The sequence below is a fragment of the Xyrauchen texanus genome, chromosome 2 (assembly GCF_025860055.1).
Source record: "Xyrauchen texanus isolate HMW12.3.18 chromosome 2, RBS_HiC_50CHRs, whole genome shotgun sequence".
NCBI lineage: Eukaryota > Metazoa > Chordata > Actinopteri > Cypriniformes > Catostomidae > Xyrauchen > Xyrauchen texanus.
In genome coordinates, this window is record NC_068277.1 from 64,372,944 (window position 1) to 64,394,133 (window position 21,190).

Consider the following 21,190-nt stretch of genomic DNA (forward strand, 5'->3'; position numbering starts at 1 on the left):
TTGATGATAATGAGGCATTATAAACACTAGATAAAATATAATCTAAACATTCATATATTTTTATATCATATTACACATCATATTTATATCATACAGCATACAACTGAAATACCTGCTTTAGCCAAAACAGCATTTAAATGTAACTAAAACTTGCTTATTTGGACATATTTCAAATGTCAATACTCTGAATCCTGGCTGGCAAGTCTGGAAACAGTCCCACTACTAAAATATGTACATGTTTATATAAAATATCATGTCAACTAATGAAAACGAATTGACTTACTCGTCAGAAATTGTATCCTCGCCTGGATCAAGTCTCTCTTCAAAATACAAATGTTTTTCGGAGTCCCGCTCTTATTCTGAGGAAAATGTGACTCTTCCTTAATGTCCAGAAGATTCCTTGAATGTGTATCGTTACAAACATGCAGAAAAGTTGAGTTGTGTTGTGTTTACATTAAACCTCACAGTCGGGGGCGTGTACATTTGCGTTGATCGTCTCAGCACATTAGCGTATGAATGGCGCGCTCTGCTGGTGGGTGTGATCACATTAGAGATAATGAAGCTGAGCCAGGAAAAACTGTACATCACTTTGTTTCATACAGATTACATTGCAGGAGAATATTTGAATAGTTTTATTTAAAAGTAGACATTTTAAGCTTTCTTTAGACATACGTTTCATGTTTTTGTGATAAATATTCGCGGAGTTTCAGTTAATTTTTGTGACGTGTTTCTGAAATATGCTCGTGAACACAGAGACGTCTGAAAGCTCACCCTTTTATTTTCTTTATTTTATAAATGCACAAGATTTTGTTGTTATTGTGAGTGTACACAAATAAAAGTAGACCCTTTATAGTCTCTAATGATGTCTTACACTTATCTGTATACCCAAAAATGTATTTTAAATTGTTTCCGCTGTAATGATGAAAATATCCAGCAGGATGCGCCGGTGCGTCCGTTGACCCCAGAGGGTTAATAGAGTACCAATCTGACAAATGGAAATATATGATAAACGCTTTACATTTGTACTTATATAAAAACATATATATATATAAATATACTCATACTTGGCACTAGTGGTCGACCACCTCCAGAGCGCAGGGTGGCTGATAGGTAGATACAATGCCTACAATACAATTTAATATAGTAAATTACATAAACGTAAAATTGCCATGAAAAATTTATAAACTCTTATTTTGCACTATAAATAGTCAATTTCACACAAAACTTTAACTTTGTAAAAAAGAAATCTACATTTTAAAATAATGTGTTTTAAATGGTAGATTGCAGTTTCTTCTGATATTTGTTTAGTCATCAAATTTTCATCATTTATTTGCACATGAAGAAATTGTTAATATTTACTCAACAGGAAGAATATGCTGAATTTTCACAAGATTTGTGAATTACATCTGTTTAAATGATATGCATATTTGCAAACGGTATATAATACAAGTTTAATTGATATTTGCCTTTAATTATTTGAAAAGAAAGTTAAAGGTGACAGGGAACTATAGAGGAGGGATGGTTAGAATACGTGCTTTAGGAGGCATGGGTAGCTCAGTGAGTAAAGACGCTGACTACCACCACTGGAGTTCACAAGTTAGAATCCCAGGGCATGCGGAGTGATTCCAGCCAGGTCTCCAAAGCAACCAAATTGGCCTGGTTGCTAGGGTGGGATGGGGTATTCACATGGGGTAACCTCCTTGTGGTCGCCATAATGTGGTTAATTTTCAGTGGGGTGCATTGTGAATCGTGCGTGGATGCAGCATTGGATGGCATGAAGCCTCCACATGCACTATGTCTCCATGGTAATGCACTCAACAAGCCACGTGATAAGATGTGCAGATTGACGGTCTCAGACATGGAGGTAACTGGATTTCGCCCTGCACCACCCGGATTGAGGCGAGTCACTACCCCACCACGAGGACTTAGAGTGCATTGGGAATTGGAGAAAAAGGGGGATGCATGCTTTAGAGGAAGATATTAGATGAGCGCTCGATGGGAGGAAAACACTAGAATTTCGCAAGGTTCATGAATTACATCTGTTTAAACGATATATCAGCATATTTGCAGAAGGTATATAATAGAAGCTTTATTCATATTTGCCTTTTATCATAGGAGAGACTGTTAGAATACATGCTTCAGAGGAAGATTTATGAGTATTCCACAGGATGCTGGATCTGCTGAAGTAGCTGAATTAGCAGATGGTATATAATATTAGTTTGATTGATATTTGCCTTTTTTTCATCAGACAAGACTGAGAGAGGGAGAATGAAACAGGTGAACACTTTAACAATATGAGCTCAAATGCGTCTGATATGCAGACCGTTTAAATGACACTGTGTTGCACACCAGCCTATTATTTTAGTAACACGATGCATGTAACAACAAAACAAACTATGACTGGTTGTTTACGTATCTCATTCGCTTCACATGCAAGCAGGCTATTTTTGGCACCCTCAAGAAAGAAATCGGCCAAAGGGGAAAATATATCAGCCGATGCGATAAAAAAAATAAAAAATCAGAATCTGCGAAATATCGGTAATCCACTACATAGCACTTTATTAGTAACACCTGTACACCTATTTATTCACGCTATTATCAAATCAGCCAATAGTGTAGCAGCAGTGAAAGGCATAAAATCATGCAGATATGGGTCAGGAGTAATTTTCACATCAACCAGCAGAATGGGGAAAAAATTTGATCTCAGTGATTTGGACCGTGGCATGATTGTTGGTGCCAGACGGGCTGATTTGAGCATTTCTGTAACTGCTGATCTCCTTTCACACACAACATCCTTTAGAGCAGGGGTTCCCAATACGTCGATCGCGATCTACCAGTGGATCGCAAAGGCAATGCTGGTAGATCGCACAAAATTTTTATGTATTTCGTTAAATTTTAATACAAACAAATATAATGTTTTTCCATATTTTAGTTTCTGTCTGACTTGCACTTGATGAGTACATTTTGACCAGGCAAGATTTGTTTATTCAGTTGCCATGACAACTAGGTTTGTGCCTTCCAAGGGCTTCTGAGAACAGAGCGCGAAATTGCGATGCTAGCAGTTTTTGAGGCTAGCTACCAGCAGCTAATGCCCGGATTATACAAAACTGTCTGATTCATTTCATTGCAAGTCATCAGAATAAGGTAAATGCCCTGGCTATTTTTTTATATTGTGCTGTAGGTGTTTTGGGTTTAGAGTTAAAATTTAATGATATCAACATTGAACATTATTATATATCTTTTTAATTAATTAAAAGATGAATTCCATGTAGGCATAAATGCAGTAGTCCCAACAAGCATTTTTTTCTTTTAAACAAAACTGTTTTTTTTAGTTTGTAGATCGTATTGAGTTGGTCATTTAAAAGTAGATCATCACGTAAAAAAGTGTGTGCACCCCTGCTTTAGAGTCTACTCAGAATGGTGCCAAAAACAAAACAAAAAACATCCAGTGAGGGGAAGTTCTCCATACTGAAACACTTTATTGATAAGAGAGGTCAATGGAGAACGGCCAGACTGGTTTTAGCTGACAGAAAGTCTACGGTCTAACTCAGATAACCCCTCTGTTCAATTGTATTGAGCAGAATATCATCTCAGAATGCACAACACATCCAACCTTGATGCGGATGGGCTGCAAAAGCAGAAGGCCACATCAGGTTCCACTTCAGTCAGTCAAGAACAGAAAGCTGAAGCTACAGTAAGCCTACCATCTGTTTACCTCAGCAGAAATCCAGATGCATCAGACCAGGATATGCTTTTCCATTCTTTAACTGTCTTCTTTAATAGGGCAAATACAGGGAGGCAGGGCCAAGATGGAGCCGGGGACCAAGGTGACCAGAGCAGATCTGGGGGACGGTCTGGAGACCAAGGGGATGACCTCAAGGTGGGGACCGGGTCTGGAGGCCTGGGCGACTGCTGCAGGACGGGGACTGGGTCAGGAGGCCGGGGAGGCGGCCACAGGACGGGGACTGGGTCAGGAGGCCTGGGAGGCGGCCACAGGACGGGGACAGGGTCAGGAGGCCTGGGAAACTGCGGCAGGACAGGGACTGGTTCAGGAGGCCTGGGAGGCGGCCACAGGACAGGGACTGTCTGTGGCCGTGGAGGGCGGAGGTGGAAGACTCAGGTGGCGGAGCCATGGTAGGCGGAGCCATGGAGAACTCCGGGGGCGGAGCAGTGGTAGGCGGAGCCATGGAAGGCTTTCGCCCTCCTCCACTCTACACTATATATATATATATATATATATTAGGGCTGTCGATTTAATGCGTTAATTCAGTGTGATTAATTTGATTAAAAATAATGCGTTTAAAAAAAAAGTTATGTAATTAATAGCAATGTCCCATGACCATAATAAGGAAGATTCCTGAGAAATGCAAGCTTGTAGTACCACCTGTCTTCTCCAGAGGACAGTAAGAAACTTCAGCTGTATGAGCAACACACAGTTTATACAGTGAAGAAAACACTTCAGTAGCAGAACAACACAAACATGCGTTATGTTCTTGCGTTCAAAACACTTGATGGAGCGCAAATTCGAACTAAGAGATCTCAAGATGTGTTCTAAGTATTAAACTATATTTAACTTCACACAGCGACCTAAAAATTTATGTTTATGATACAATGTACCCGAGACGGTACAAAAGCATGTTTGACGCAGGTGTACATTGACGGGTCCTTAACCCTCTGGGGTCGACAGATGCGCCGGCACGTCCTGATGGATATTTTCGTCATTACAGCGGAAACAACTTAAAATACTCTGTCATTTTGTGTATACAGATAAGTGTAAGACATCATTAGAGACTATAAAGGGTCTACTTTTATTTGTGTACACTCACAATAAAAACAAAATCTTGTGCTTTTGTAAAATAAAGAAATTAAAAAGGGTGAGCTTTCAGCAGTCTCTGTGTTCACGAGCATATATCTGAAACACGTCACAAAAATGAACTGAAACTCCGCAAATATTTATCACACAAATGTGAAACATGTCTAAAGAAAGCTTAAAATGTCTACTTTTAAATAAAACAATTAACATTTAAAACACATATTCTCCTGCAATGTAATCTGTATGAAACAAAACGATGTTCAGTTTTTACTGGCTCAGCTCATTATAGCTAATGTGATCACACCAGCAGAGGGCACCATTCATACGGTAATGTGCTGAGATGATCAATACAAGTGGTACACGCCCCCGACAGTGAGGTTTGATTTAAACACAATTCATTCACTTTACTGCGTGTTTGTAATGATACACAAGTGAGAAAACTCATGGATAGTGACGAAGAGTCCACATTTTCCTCAGAAGAAGAGCGGGACTCCGATGAACGTTTGTATTTTGAAGAGAGACTTGAGTAAGTCCTTTATTTTTCATTAGTTGATATGCTATTTTATATAAACATGTACATATTTTACTAGTGGGACTGTTTCCAGACTTGCCAGACAGGCTTCAGAGTATTGAAATTTGAAATATGTCCTAATAAGCAAGTTTTAATTACATTTAAATGCTGTTTCTGCTAAAGCAGGTATTTAAATTGTATGCTGTATGATATAAATATGATATGTAATATGATATAAAATTATATGAATGTTTAGATTATATTTTATCTAGTGTTTATGCCGCCTCATTATCATCAATGCTTGTGCTTGCAAATATGTGTTCAGGTTAAATGAGTAAAATGCACTTTAAATATGCCCATATTAGAAAATCAGCATATTATAATGATTTCTGAAGGATCATGTGACACTGAAGACTGCAGTAATGATGCTAAAAATTCAGCTTTGATCACAAATGACATTTTACAATATATTCAAATAGAAAACTGTTCCTATAAATTGTAAATATAGTTCAAAATATCACTGTTTTTACTGTATTTTGGATCAAATAAATGCATTCTTGATGAGCAGAAGAGACTTCTTTTAAATGATAGCATAGGTCTAAAATGAAGTAAAGTCTCTATGTAAAGATAATGTCACATTCCTCATTGATAGGTCCAGGGGAGGGGTCTTTTGTCTCCTCAGGTGTGAATTACATCAATATTCATGATAGTTCACGCCTCCTCGCATATTACCTTTCTAACACTAAATGTGTCTTACAAAAGTTAAATGACTATATTATTTTGTATGAATGAGTGATCAGGATGCTTTTCACATCATTTTGTAGATAAAACTCTAGGCTACAAGTTCTCAAAAGTCTTGTGGACAAATGTTTATTATGTGTTATATGGCCTTATTTCAGTGACTTAAAATTTTAGTTTTTTCAAAAATCACGCATAAACGTCATTTTCTCATAAATACAAACCTGTACGCACATGTTGCTCACATATTATTGTAGCCCATTTTGTGCTGAATATAGTGTTATCAGACTTTAGCCATTAATATGTTTTTAAGCAAATGAAAAAAGCACAAATGTCAAGGCATGTCAAAACTTCTCCAGGGCCCAAAACACCCTCAGACCCCACAGGGTTAAACAAGCCCTCATAATAAATCTCCAACTGATTGAAACATTCACTTGTGTAATGGATTGCTGTGAACTGTGTGACATTGATTGACTTATGATCAATAATATGGTAGTAAACAATACATTGTATTCTAAAGCCGCTTTTTGTATTGTCTTATTAATGATTAACTCTACAATGTAATGTATTTTAATTATCTGAATATTTTTTATTATATATATATTAGGGATGCACCGAAATTTCGTCCGCCGAAAATTTTAGGCCGAAAATGGCACTTTCGGTTTTTGGCCGAAAGACAAAAAAGGCCGAAAATATGAGCTGAAAATATATACCTCCTCGCCCCGCCCCTCAGTGCTCAGATTTCACTCTGGATCGATCTAGCCCTTATCACGGCGCTACCAAACAAAGGCCGATCATGTCAGTGGTATCAGAAAAGTTTCTGATAAGGACATCACATTTGTGATCTGCAGTGTTTGTTCAGCAGAAATTTCAAGATATATATATACAGAATACAGCAAGAGATTCTATAGGAAAGTGCCCTGATCCACAGCAGTGCCACAACTAGTGCAGGTACACCACAACTTATCTAGCTGAACTACCCATTGCCAGAAGCGACAATCCCCTTGACTACGGTCGCATAAACAAAGACAGCTTTCCTTTGCTTGCGCGGATTGCGCACAGGTATTTATCTGCCCAAGCACCAGCACAGAGAGTGAGAAACTGTTCAGAGCAGCATCTCATGTTCTTGATGAGCTTTCTGACAGGAGAGACTGTCAGAAAGTTTAGCAACTTTTGTTCTTGAAGAGAAACCTGTCACTTACTTAAATAGAAAGCGGTCCAATGTGATGTGTATAGCAGTTACATTACACTTCTTCTTCACTTGAGGATACATCTGTCGTTTACAGTTGCCTTTGGATTTAGTTCAATTACTGCTGTTTTGCACAATAATTTTCAATTAAGTGTACATAAACCGAATAGAGCACTGATCTATATATATATATAATTATATATTATAGTTATATATAGATCAGTGGAATAGAGGCCCTCTGCCATTCTGTGTGCTGCCTGTTGTTTTAATTAAAATTAATGTTGCATATTTAAACTTTTAGAAAGATGCTAGCTAAGTTCATTACTTGACTGTTGTTTTGCATATAATAGTTTTCTAAAACTTTACATTATTTGGATAATTGTTAATAAAATCTGTAAAATTAGATTTTTACAGAACTGAATGAAGAATAATATTTAATATAGTTTTAAAATTGTGATTTATTTTATTGGTTTGTAGTTTTTTAATTCAGATTCATTAAATTCATGAAATTAATGAAAAAGTATAATTTTAATACAATTATACAAAAAATTATAATTGTTTTTTTTTAAAATAGGTACAAAAAAATTAATAAATAAATTTCGGTTTCGGTTTTCGGCCAAGTGCATCCTGGATTTTCGGTTTCGGCCCAGAATTTTAATTTCGGTGCATCCCTAATATATATATATATATGCACACTATCAGTCAAACATTTTGAAACACTTGACTGAAAAGTTTCTCATGATCTTTAAAATCTTTTGATTTGAAGGTGTATGCTTAAATGTTCGAAATTATTTTTGTAGACAAAAATATAATTGTGCCACCATTTGATTTCATTATAAAACTAAAATGTCATTTAAAAAAAAGTTTTTGAAATTAGTTTTGTAGACAAAAATATAATTGTGCCAACATATTTATTTAATTACAAAACATTTTGAAATTGATGACTTGGACTGAGTAATAAAGAAAAGCAGCCAATACGTGCCCAACATAGATGGAAACTCCTGCAATACTGTTTAAAAAGCATCTCAGGGTGATTCCTGAGGAGAAAATGTCTATCAAAAATTTTGATTTATTTTGGATTTGAACATAAGTTCCATTTATGTTATTCCATAGTTTTGATTAATTTACTGTTATTTTAAAATGTGAAAAATAATAATAATAAAGAATGAGTAAGTGTTTCAAAAATGATATATCTATATATATAATTTTTTAATATTTAAAGATAACTATGTATAATTATGTAATCATTATATATTGAATCATGGTTATTTGAGGGGATTTCTCAGCAAATATTTGTATATGTGATTAATTGAGATTAATTAATCGGGACAGCATGTAATTAATTTGATTAAAAATTAGAATCAATGGTAATCGATTGACAGCCATATATATATATATATATATATATATATATATACACACTCACACTACCAGTCAAAAGTTTTGAAACACTTTCTCATTCTTTATTATTATTATTTTTCACATTTCATTTTCACACATATATATATATACACACACCGTTCAGCCACAACATTCAAACCACCTGACTAATATTGTTTGACAGCCCTAGTTATGAAAGTATAATTATGGGAATTGCATATCACTTCACAAATTCATATAAATAAATCAACACTTACAGTGCTTTTCTGCTGTTGATCACACCTGGTATCAGTCAGTCTTCTACCCTCCTCAGATGTGTTGTATTTCTTCAGGTCCAGTTCATCCAGCACCTCCTCTGACATCTGAAGCATGTAGGCAATTGCTGAACAGTGTGCAGCAGTGAGTTCATACTCTGAGTGTCCTTCTGATTTCACAAACTCCTGAATCTCTCTGGAAAGAGTCTGATCTTTCATTTCAAGCAGACACAAGAACAGATTGATGGATCTTTCAGTGGAGAGATATTCATCATCATCCTCATCACTATCAATATTGCTATCCTTTATTCTGTCTTTAATGCACTGTGTGATTTTCATGATGGTCTCAGAGCAGTTCTCTGTGTGTGTCAGTAGATCCTGTAACAGTCTCTGATTGGACTCCAGAATGATTCCTAACAGGAATCGCAGGAAAAGATCCAGGCGTCCATTTTCACTCTGTAGGGCTTTTTCTAATGTTGCTTTTAGTGAATCATACAGAGAGATTACCTCAGGACTATCCCACTCATATCTATACTCATGTACCTGGTCGTGTTCACATTCTTTATAAAGAAACAAATGCAAATTCTTTACAGCATGTAAGTAAAACACAAAAAAAGCAGCCAGAAATTCCTGACAACTCAAATGAATGAAGCTGTAGACTTTCCTCTGATGAATCACAGATTCCTCCTTAAAGATCTCAGTGCAGATGCCAGAATACACTGAGGCGTCGGTGACATCTATACCGCTCTCTTTCAGGTCCTCCTCATAGAACATGACATTGCCCTTCATCAGCTGTTTGAAAGCAAGTTCAGCAAGTTTCACAATCACTTCTCTGTTGGACTGCAGGAGTGTCTCTGGATCTCTCTCTTCATACTTCTGATTCCTCACATTGATCTGAATGAGCAGGAAGTGGATGTACATCTCAGTCAGAGTTTGAGGGATTTCTGCACTCTCATCTTGTTTCAGGATGTTTTGAAGCACAGTGGATGAGATCCAGCAGAAGACTGGTATGTGGCACATAATGTGGAGGCTTCTTGCTCTTCTAATGTGTGAGATGATTCTGCTGGCTTGATCCTCATCACTGATTCTCTTCCTGAAATATTCCTCCTTCTGAGGGTCATTGAATCCCTGAATTTCTGTCACACGCTTGATGTATTTGGAGGGGATCTGATTGGCTGCTGCTGGTCTGGAGGTGATCCAGATGAGAGCAGAGGGAAGAAGATCTCCTTTGATGAGGTTTGACATCAACACACCCACTGTTGAAGTCTCAGTCACATCAGAAACTTTCTCACTGTCTGAAAACATCAGTTTAATTCTGCTTTCATCCAGACCATCAAAGATGAAAACAACTTTACACTCATCATAGATCGTTGAGTCCAGATCGTGAAGTTCAGGATGAAAGTCGAGCAGAAGTTTGTGAAGACTGTACGGCTCATCTTTTATTAAGTTCAGCTCTCGAAATGTAAGCACAAACATGAAATCAACATCCTGATTTGCTTTTCCCTCGGCCCAGTCCAGAATGAACTTCTGCACAGAGACTGTTTTTCCAATCCCAGCGATGCCTTTAGTAAGAACAGTCTTTATTCGTTTTTTTTCTCTTTCTTTTCTCCATTATATATCCTGGTTCAGGTAAGGGTTCAAAGATATCATTGCAGTAGATTGGAGTGTCTTGCAAGTGTTGAGTTCTCGCTGTTTTCTCCATGTGTAAAACCTCATGTTCTTCATTCACCCCTTCACTCTCTCCCTCTATGATGTATAGCTGTGTGAATATCCGTTTCAGGAGAGATTGATTTTTTTGCATTCTGATTCCCTCAAATAAGATCTCATATCTGTTTTTCATGCTGGTTTTGTGAGTTTCTTTGACTCTATGCAAAATATTATTCACTGGCTGGTGAGGATCCTGATGCAGGTCAATAAAACCATCTCTATCCGCACTGCACAAACAAGAAGAAAAAAGAAAATGGATAGAAAGAATTAAAAGTATTAACATTTCTACAGCTCTGAGAAATATCAGTATAATCAACTCATTATATATACATGTCTGTAGCTGATTATATTACAGATCAGTTTCTGTCTACAGATACAGATTGTGGATCGTTTATGTCCTGACATAACAAATAGAGTTCATAAAGGTTCAAGTCTAGAACTGATATTGCTTCTTAGGGTGTGTTCAAACTTGGCAGGTTTGGTTCGATTAAAACTCTGGTGTGATTGCTCTGTTAGTGCAGTTCAATTGAACAAGTGTGAATGCTGTTACCCGAACCTTGGTGCGCACCAAACAAGCGGACCGAGACCACCTGAATAGTGGGTCTCGGTCCACTTCCAAATTAACTCTGGTGTGGTTTGATTGATATATGAACGCAACATGGACCAAAGACATCTAAACGGACCAAAAACAGGATGAAATTTGCCTAATACTGACCTCAAGCATACCTAATTCTTCTCATCATAGGAGCTATGTTACCCATTACATTTCGGTACAGGTGTCGGAACCGCCGTCAGCTGTCCATGCAGCATATCTGTGTTTGTGTGTGCAACAGAGGAATTCCTGGCACTGTTTTGACTCCTTTACACATTTTATTAGCTCTTTGTTTGTTTTCAGCAGGTACAAATGCCACCCTATTTACATATATAAATCCAACGAGCGCATTTAGCCCAGCAGCCAGCATTGTTTTGGATGATCGGCAAGTTCTGTCAAAAAAATATACATCTTAAAAGCTGTCCAATTAGGATGTGACATTTTACTGATGCCTTTTGTTTTGTAGCGTTAAGTTTGGTGTTAACAATGCCAGTGTGAATGCTAAGCAAACCAGGAATAAATGAATAAATGTATCATTTTCTTATTTGGTCCAGACCAAGAAAACCAAACTACGAGTGTGAACACACCCTTACATATTGCAGACTAACTGCAGGCATTGGAGGACCATTTTCTGCTAAAATAAAAGCAACTGAACATTAGGAGACATTCCTTTACATGCATGCCTTCAAGTTTTTTTTATGTTTTTCTTTATACAGTGTTGTTAAAAGGAGACATTGCGTTAAAACATTTGTTGTATAGGCCAAAGAATGTAACTTGTCTGCACTGAAAACCCACACTGCTATGCAGGGCTTGAATCTGATATCTGTGAAGAGCAGTGAAGCAGAAGGAGGTGGTACAGAGATCAAGTAGCACTTTCAAAGCTATGTTGGACTATAAAGGAAAACCACCAATCATTGTCAGCACCAATGAAATACCTAAAAGATCTGAATTCATTATTAAGTTATGAAGCAGCATAATACATTAGTAGAGTTGGGTTTTACGAGCAAGAAGTGAGGAGGTCTCTCAGAAGAGTTAACAGCAGGAGAGCAGACAGAATCTGAGGACACTCTAAAAGTCTCAACAGGTCAGCTGGCTCAATTGTCCCAATGCAACCAACATCTTATCCAGGCTGTTTTAATGATTATCATCCTGCATGGCTCAACCTCTGTGGTTTTGAAGTACTTAGAGAGGCTAGTCAAGGACAGATCATTCCAGCTGACTAGGCAGACTGATCTTACTGTGAATTCGGAGACAGTTGTTGAATGTTCTGCTGCTGAAATCAGTCTGATTTAAGACGGGGGGGACGTTGACAAAGTTCTGGGTAGGAGACTTAAAAGCTGACGACGGAGCCAACAGCGGTACTGAAGACTACGGGGGAGCAGGTGACAGTAACCGAGGCCATGAAAAATCCAGCGGACAACCCTGAGTTCAGGGCGGAGCCGGCAGACAACCGGAAGACAAGATCGTACCAGACAAGTTAACAGGAGACCACTGGGGATATGGTTAGTTGCCAGGAGACCACTGGGGATCCTGTGGACAGCTGAGAGGCAACTGGGTATCCAGCGGGCAGCCAAAAGACCACTGGGTATCCGGCGGACAGCAGGAGACCACTGTGGTTCCGGAGGGAAGCCATGAGACCACTGGGGATCCGGTAGGTGACCAGGGAGGACCTGGCGAGGAAATGTGACTCTGGAAGTGTAAAGGCAACAGGGGACTCTTGCAGGGTCAAGGGAAAAGAGGACACAGGGGCAGATTCAATAAGAATAAAGTGCCATTATTTTGCATATAGTAACTATGCTTGTTTAGTGCCGGATTCACTAAAGGAATTATGCAGATCAGGCAATGGCACAAACTGAACACAATTTGCACGTGCAATTCTGATCTTGCAGACCAAATCTGAGCACAATATAGCCGAGGATGCTGCGAGGTGTCCTGTGGAATCTGGCATCAAGGCATTAGCAGCAGATCCTTCAAGTCCTGTAATTTGTGAGATAGAACTGCCATGGATCAGACTTGTTGGTCCAGCACATCCCACAGATACTCATTTGGATTGAGATCTGGGTAGCTTGGAGGTCAAGTAAACACATTGAACTCTTAATCATTTTCCTCAAACCATTCCTGACCAATGTGTGCAATGTGGCAGGGTGCATTTTCCTGCTGAAAGAGGCCACTGCCATCAGGGAATACCATTGTCATGAAGGGGTGTACCTGGTCTGGATTGATGTTTAGTTATATTGCACTTGTCAAATTCATGTTCAAATGAATGGCTGGACCCAGGGTCCTGCTTCAATCACTGTTTTGATAGCAATCCTGCAACAGGAATTGTTTACTATGATACATTTTAGTAGCCTAATTATTGTTATATCTCCGTAGTGCTTCAAAATAGAAAATTTTCAGTCTAATTCAAACAGGTTTCACAAGTTCTGTCGTGCTCCAGAGACAGGATAGCGCTGAGTAGATTACTTGAGCAAGTGTGTCTACAGTAAACCATGCAGCAAGCAAGTGACATCAGACTTTGACGATCATGCACATATGATGAGAAGCATATTTAGCACTTATAAAGTGTCAAATGAAAAATTAATTTCAATTCCAGGGCATGCTGAGTGACTCCAGCCAGGTCTCCTAAGCAATCAAATTTCCCTGGTTACTAGGGAGGGTAAAGACACATGGGGTAACCTCCTCATGGTCACTATAATGTGGTTCTTGGTCTCGGTGGGGCACGTGGTGAGTTGTGCATGGATGCTGCAAGAGAATAGCATGAAGCCTCCACGTGCGCTATGTCTCCGTGGTAACACGCTCAATAAGCCACGTGATAAGATGCGCAAATTGATGCTCTCAGACGCGGAGGTAACTGAGATTCATCCTCCGCCAACCCAGATTGAGGTGAGTCACTACGCCACCACGAGCGCCTACAGCACATTTGGAATTGGGCCTTCCAAATTTGGGAGAAAAGGAGTGGATTTTTTTTGTTGAGTTTGACAAAAATGTCACAGGAGACATTTGCTCTCCAAGCATGTGATTGAGCATTTACATAAAATGCATTTTAAACTCTACTGCACATATATTCCTAGAGTGGTGGTGGCGTAGTGGTCTAACGCACATAACTGGTAATCAGAAGGTCACTGGTTTGATCCCCACAGCCACCACCATTGTGTCCTTGAGCAAGGCACTTAACTCCAGGTTGCTCCGGGGGGATTGTCCCTGTAATAAGTGCACTGTAAGTCACTTTGGATAAAAGCGTCAGCCAAATGCATAAATGTAAATGTAAATGTAAATATTCAACATTCAGAAGTATATCACTATAGAAGGAACTTTGCTATTAAAATGGACACAAGGGATGTTGTGACATAGTTTGAGTGTTTTAATCATACATGGAAATTACAAATCTTCATCAGCAGAGTAGGGAACCGCATCGTTGGCAATGAACACCCCAATCGCTTTAGTTTTTGTTTTATGCCTGTACAAATCAGCATTGAGTGCTTGCTTAAAAATGAAAGGTAGTGTGTGGGTTAGGAAAAAAAGAAATAAAATGTACTTTTATTTTTTTGTTTCAAACTGTTCACCAGTAACAGTTTATTGTTAATGATTAATTGATCACATCTTGCTGATATAGGGCACTCACTGCTTTTCACTACACAGAGAATAGTGAATGAATGAACAAGTAAGCGTCTTGTCTCACCTTCGATCAGAGGTCACATCTCTTTTACTGAACCCAGGGGCATTTTCCATTGACTGATCACTCTTCACAGATACACAGCTGGGTCCTGGAGATGCTGCTCTCAGAGTCTCACTCATTTTAGTGGCAGAGCTGTCACAAATGTTAAATGATACAAAAACAAAACATATGAATCACCTTGCTCTAATCCAATCCAGTTATTTAAAATATAATACTAATATAAAATTTAGCAGAAAGAGTAGGATAACACATTACAGTCATTTGTAATTATGAATTTACAATGATGTTTTAGTGTTACCTTAAAATAAAAACAAACATTTGAGAATAAATTCAAAATTACTAGACGTAAGTCATAATATTATGGGGGAAAAGTAATAAATGAGGAAATTAAAGGTGTACTATTCCTATTTTGAGGATACAAATAGGCAGATGAGGTAGTTAATAATGACAGTTTAAGTTTAGAAATTGTGATTTAGTCAAAGCATACTTTAGAATATAATTTACCAACATAGAAATAGTGCAGGATTTTGCACAATGTTGCTGAATGAACATTAGAAGGTATGTTGAAAGAAGCCAGCACAATTGTCTTTATATATATATATATATATATATATTATTAACCTGTTAGAGGTGTCTTAATTATTGTATGCATGTTTGAATACATTTTCAATCAAATAATGTATACAAATTAAAGGTCTATGTCATTAGAAAGCTGGGACATTGCTTTTCACTTTAGTGTTATAACTCAAAATGTGTTTCTTGGTCAAAGTGACTCAAAATGATGGATCATGTCACATATGTCATGTACCAAACAATTATGTTAAGACATCTATAAGTCAAAATGATCAATTTGCTGGGTCTCAGGAGAGGTTATGATAACATATTTGGTGCTTGAATAAAGCAACTATTCACTGTTGCAATATTTTATTTTATTTTTCTTTACTGAAGCTAGCTGAATTAATTAAACATTTAAAAAAAATTATATAAAAAAAATATTTTACTAAATAAAATAATTATCTTCAATAATGGAAATCAAAAGACGGGTTTGCACAATTTAGCAGGATTTGAAAAAACAACAACAACAACAACAACAACACTGGATTTAGTGATAAGAGTAATGATGTGGAAAAGAAAATTCACACAATATACAGTGCATCCGGAAAGTATTCACAGCGCTTCACTTTTTCCACATTTTGTGATGTTACAGCCTTATTCCAAAATGGATTAAAGGGGTCATGACATGAGAAACCAAATTTGCCTTGATCTTTTGGTATATAAGAGGTCTTTGTATCATTAAAACGTCCTGCAAGTTTAATATTTTAAGACGTCCTCCCCATTCTAAACAAATCATTTATTTAATCAAGCTCAAAATACAGCTCGTTCTGGATTCATGGTTAGAAGTGACGTGTCGGTTAGAAGTGACGTACCAGCGTTTGCATATGACCGCCTCCAGCACAAGATAACTACGCTTTAAGCGCAAGACAACTCACGCTCATTTCAGTATCGCCGTCGCCTCACAAGTGTTCAGTCGATGGACAGCGAGCTCTGACAGAGACTACTTGTGCACAGGAAAATTACGATGCCACACAGATGTGCTGTTCCTGGCTGTGGTCAAACAAAACCTCTGAATAAGCTGCCGAAAGATCCAGACGCCAGGGAAAAATGGATGCAGTTTATTTTTTGCGGACGTTCCAGTCACGGCAGTGTTAACTTAAGCGTTTGTTCTGTACATTTTAAGGATGACTGTTTTGAGAACAAATCTCAATATGATGCTGGCTTTGCCAGAAAACTGTTGCTCAAAGATAAGTCCGTGCCGACTATTCTGGGAACAACGACGACGCAAACTGTAAGTAATCTATTTTAAACTTTAAACTACTTTTTAAAGCGCAATTTCATTCATTATGAATAATCACAGTGTTTTTACTTAGTTTACTTGCATATTGTTCTGGCTGGGGGCGTCAATAATTGATACATAGGCACTGACGTTAGCCAATCATAACAGTGGGCGTTAACACTGAAGTCTTAAATGGAAAACGCCCCCAAAACAGACTGTTTGAATCAGAGGATGAGAAACAGGGTGGGAAAAGGTCATAAATCACTAGATTTTAAAAGTTTTTCTTAAAAAAAAATATATTAATACTATAATTGCACCTAAGGGAACATAATAATACAATAAAAAAACCATGTCATGACCCCTTTAAATTCATTATTTTCCACAATTCTACAAACAATACCCCATAATGACAACGTGAAAGAAGTTTGTTTGAAATCTTTGCAAATTTATTACAAATAAAAAACAAAACAGTGCATGTCAGAGCACAAACCAAGCCATGAAGTCCAAGGAATTGTCTGTAGACCTCCGAGACAGGATTGTATCGAGGCACAGATCTGGGGAAGGGTACAAATCCATTTCTCAGTGGCCTCCATCATGTGTAAATGGAAGTTTGGAACCACCAGGACTCTTCCTAGAGCTGTCCGCCCGGCCAAACTGAGCAATCGGGGGAGAAGGGCCTTAGTCAGGGAGGTGACCAAGAACCCGATGGTCACTCTGACAGAGCTCCAGCATTTCTCTGTGGAAAGAGGAGAACCTTCCAGAAGAACAACCATCTCTGCAGCACTCCACCAATCAGGCCTGTATGGTTGAGTGGCCAGACGGAAGCCACTCCTCAGTAAAATGCACATGACAGCCCGCCTGGAGTTTGCCAAAAGGCACCTGAAGGACTCTCAGACCATGAGAAACAAAATTCTCTGGTCTGATGAAACAAATATTGAACTCTTTGGCCTGAATGGCAAGCGTCATGTCTGGAGGAAACCAGGCACCTCTCATCACCTGGCCAATACCATCCCTACAGTGAAGCATGGTGGTAGCAGCATCATGCTCTGGTGATGTTTTTCAGTGGCAGGAACTGGGAGACTAGTCAGGATTGAGGGAAAGATGAATGAAGCAATGTACAGAGACATCCTTGATGAAAACCTGCTCCAGAGCGCTCTGGGCCTCAGACTGGGCAAAGGTTCATCTTCCAACAGGACAACGACCCTAAGCACACAGCCAAGATAACATGGGATTGACTACGGACAACTTTGTGAATGTCCATGAGTGGCCCAGCCAGAACCTGATTGAACATCTCTGGAGAGATCTGAAAATGGCTGTGCACTGACACTCCCCATCCAACCTGATGGAGCTTGAGAGGTCTTGCAAAAAAGAATGGGAGAAACTGTCTAAAAATAGGTGTGCCAAGCTTGTAGCATCATACACAAAAAGACTTGAGGCTGTAATTGGTGCCAAAGGTGCTTCAACAAAGTATTGAGCAAAGGCTCTGAATACTTATGTACATGTGATTTTTAATTGTTTTTATTTTTAATAAATTTGCAAAGATTTCAAACAAACTTCTTTCATGTTGTCATTATGGGGTATTGTTTGTAGAATTGAGGAAAATAATGAATTTAATCCATTCTGGAATCAATATCAGCAGTTGTGGGAAATCCTTTTCTAACTTTACAGTCTTTACTGAAATTAATACATTTTATCTTCTCTATTTAAATGTGTGAAAAAAAATATTTTTTAGAATATTGCCATTCAAACTTTTTGGTTTCCTAAATAATGAAACACATTTTCATTATTGCTATTAGCCGATTTACCATCCATTTGCATAAGCATGTTCATATGGAGTGGTGGTGGCGTATTGGGCTAACACATAACTGGTAATCAGAAGGTCGCTGGTTCGATCTCCACAGCCACCACCATTGTGTCCTTGAGCAAGACACTTAACTCCAGGTTGCTCCGGGGGATTGTCCCTAGTAAGTCACTTTGGATAAAAGCGTCTGCCAAATGCATAAATGTAAATGTAAGCATGGCATTTCAAATTGAATAAATCACCCTCCAAAGGGCACTTTGAAGGGAGAACAATCATGAAAGTCATGTAGTAAGATCACTTCAAACATACTTTCTGATTAAAATGAGGGAATTAGGGAAAATTAGGTACTTTCCCATACCTAAAAAATAAGTTCCAAATGACCCTAAGCTCTCAGTGAATGGAAAAGTCTTTGGGAATAGAGCATAGGGATGATCACCTCTGAATGGAGCACATCCTAAAGAAGGTTATGTGACGTGTGGTATAACAATTTCAATGATACATCAAATTACTTTACATTAGTCAGTGGCTCATAGTATGGATCGAAGAATTCTATTTATGTGCAACACCCATATATAAATCAATAATAATAAATATTACTAGTACTAATAATGGGCCAAAAGAATCCTAAAATTCCAGGTAAAATGTTGTCTCCCAATCTCACCCTGCATCGTAAACTGTAGAGATTTTAAAATAGTCTATAAATGCATCTAAAGATTGTTTAAAAAGTCGTCAAGCACAGACCATGTAATGTTTAATATGGGTGTTCATGTATTTCATTTTTAGATGTGTTTTGATTCCATGTCTTTTATTTTGAAAAGTCTTTTTCCCTTGTCATGTGATGTCTTGTTTCCCTCCATGTGCATGTGTCTTGATTTCATTGGTTTATTGTCTTGTTAACTTGTTATCAGTTCTGTTATGTCATGTTATTGGGTCATGTTTCATTGTCTTGTGATTGGTTTTCTTGTTATATTTTACCAAATGTCTGTGTATTTAAGCCCTCATGTTTGTCATGGTCTCTTGTCAAGTATTGTTAATGTAACTTCGTTGTTTTGCCAAACCAAGCCAAGCTAATGTTTATGTTCTGTTTAAATGTTAAGTCAAGTTTAGTTAATATTTATGTTTTGTTTTTGGTTTCACACTTGGATTGATCACATTTCGATATAAACTGCACTTGGGTTCATCTTCACGTCTTCGTCATCGTCTTCGTTATTTTCCTTGCCAGCATCGTTACAGACCAGTAGTTTATCTGCATAGTAGCAAATACGGCAACAGTAGTGATGTCCAGTTCATGAACAAATCATTCTTTTGAACCGGTTCTTTTTATTGAACGAGTTGAAATGGTTCACCAAATCGGACAGAATTGTTTGAAACAGTTTGCGTTTTGAGTCAACAATGATCCACAAGTTACTCCATCTTAACCTGTCTCTTAGATGTGCCTGACACTCCAACTCAAAATGAGCTGATAACTGAGAGTAATATGATCCTAGAACTGGCGATATCTGCTTTTCCTAACTCTTCTTTGCAAAGAACCACTCCAACTAGTTCACAAAACAGACTGAACGCTCCAGTCACAACAATTTATGAGTCAACAGTGAGTCGCTAGCAGCAGTTCTGGAGTCACCAGTACAAGAGAATCGCCTCTTTCAGACATGAATAATGAGAAATACTGAGAACTGATGAGAGAGCTGCTGATGAGCGTGTGTGAACAGAGGACTTGAATGAGGGAGTGAAATGTTTAATTCGAGAGATGAAAATGATTTTTATTATTGAGTATTGTGCATGCAGATTATATTCGAAGTTGTTATGAGCTGGATCATGGATTCTGTAAAAAGAGTGAGTTGATTAAGACTAGTTTATTTACTTTATATGCTTTAGACATGTAGAACATTCACGTTTGTACTGTTTATCAATGTCAGTGGTTGGGTTTTCATCTAAATCTTTCACATTTTTAAGCACATTTCTAAAAATTAGTCTAAAGAAATTACAACTCGTGGTGAGTTTCCATCCACTATGTCATGCTCATTCTCTTAAAGGTGCAATATGTAAGACTTATCATGAAATATTATACTTTTTTGCCAATGTGGGAACGGCTTGTAAGGCAACATAAAAATGAGCCCTTCCCGGGACTTCCTAGGTTGCTTATTTAAGCCTGTAGACTGGAGCGAGAAGGGAGCGTGTCGCTTTTGCCCAGAAATCCAAAGGATGTGACGTTTATGCTCACTACTGAGAGCCTTGCCTCAGTGCTTCCGCTATTCAATAGCGACAACAAACTGCAACACTAAGTAACGTTGTCTTAGAGATGGAGTCCAGCAAACATCCGACTCCCAGCACAACACCGACTCCTACACCAACTTTGAGTAAGCCAAAAAAAACATTTATCTACTGAATACCGTCTGGCGGGAACATGGTTGAGCGAAAACTAGAGTGAACATCGGCGGGGCATTTGATTCATGGACAGGTAAGCTTACATGACTGCAAAGCATGTGAAATATAGTGCCATAAGGATTGATCTGTGACATTTTAGCTAAACTACAATAACACATGAAATGAATGCTAGACAGTGTTCAAAATAATGCAAAAAGCTCCATTCATTAGTGTAACATAACTTGGTTATACAGAAAATATATCAAATCTATTATTATAAAACAAAAGCGCATCGATATATCAAAATGTCAGTTGTGATGGAATCACATCA

General features: G+C 38.0%; 1 pseudogene; it reads right to left on the reverse strand.

Moving 5' to 3' along the window:
• The window catches only part of LOC127661089 (NACHT, LRR and PYD domains-containing protein 12-like), a 47,219-nt pseudogene that overhangs the window by 20,056 nt on the left and 5,973 nt on the right, over nucleotides 1–21,190 (reverse strand).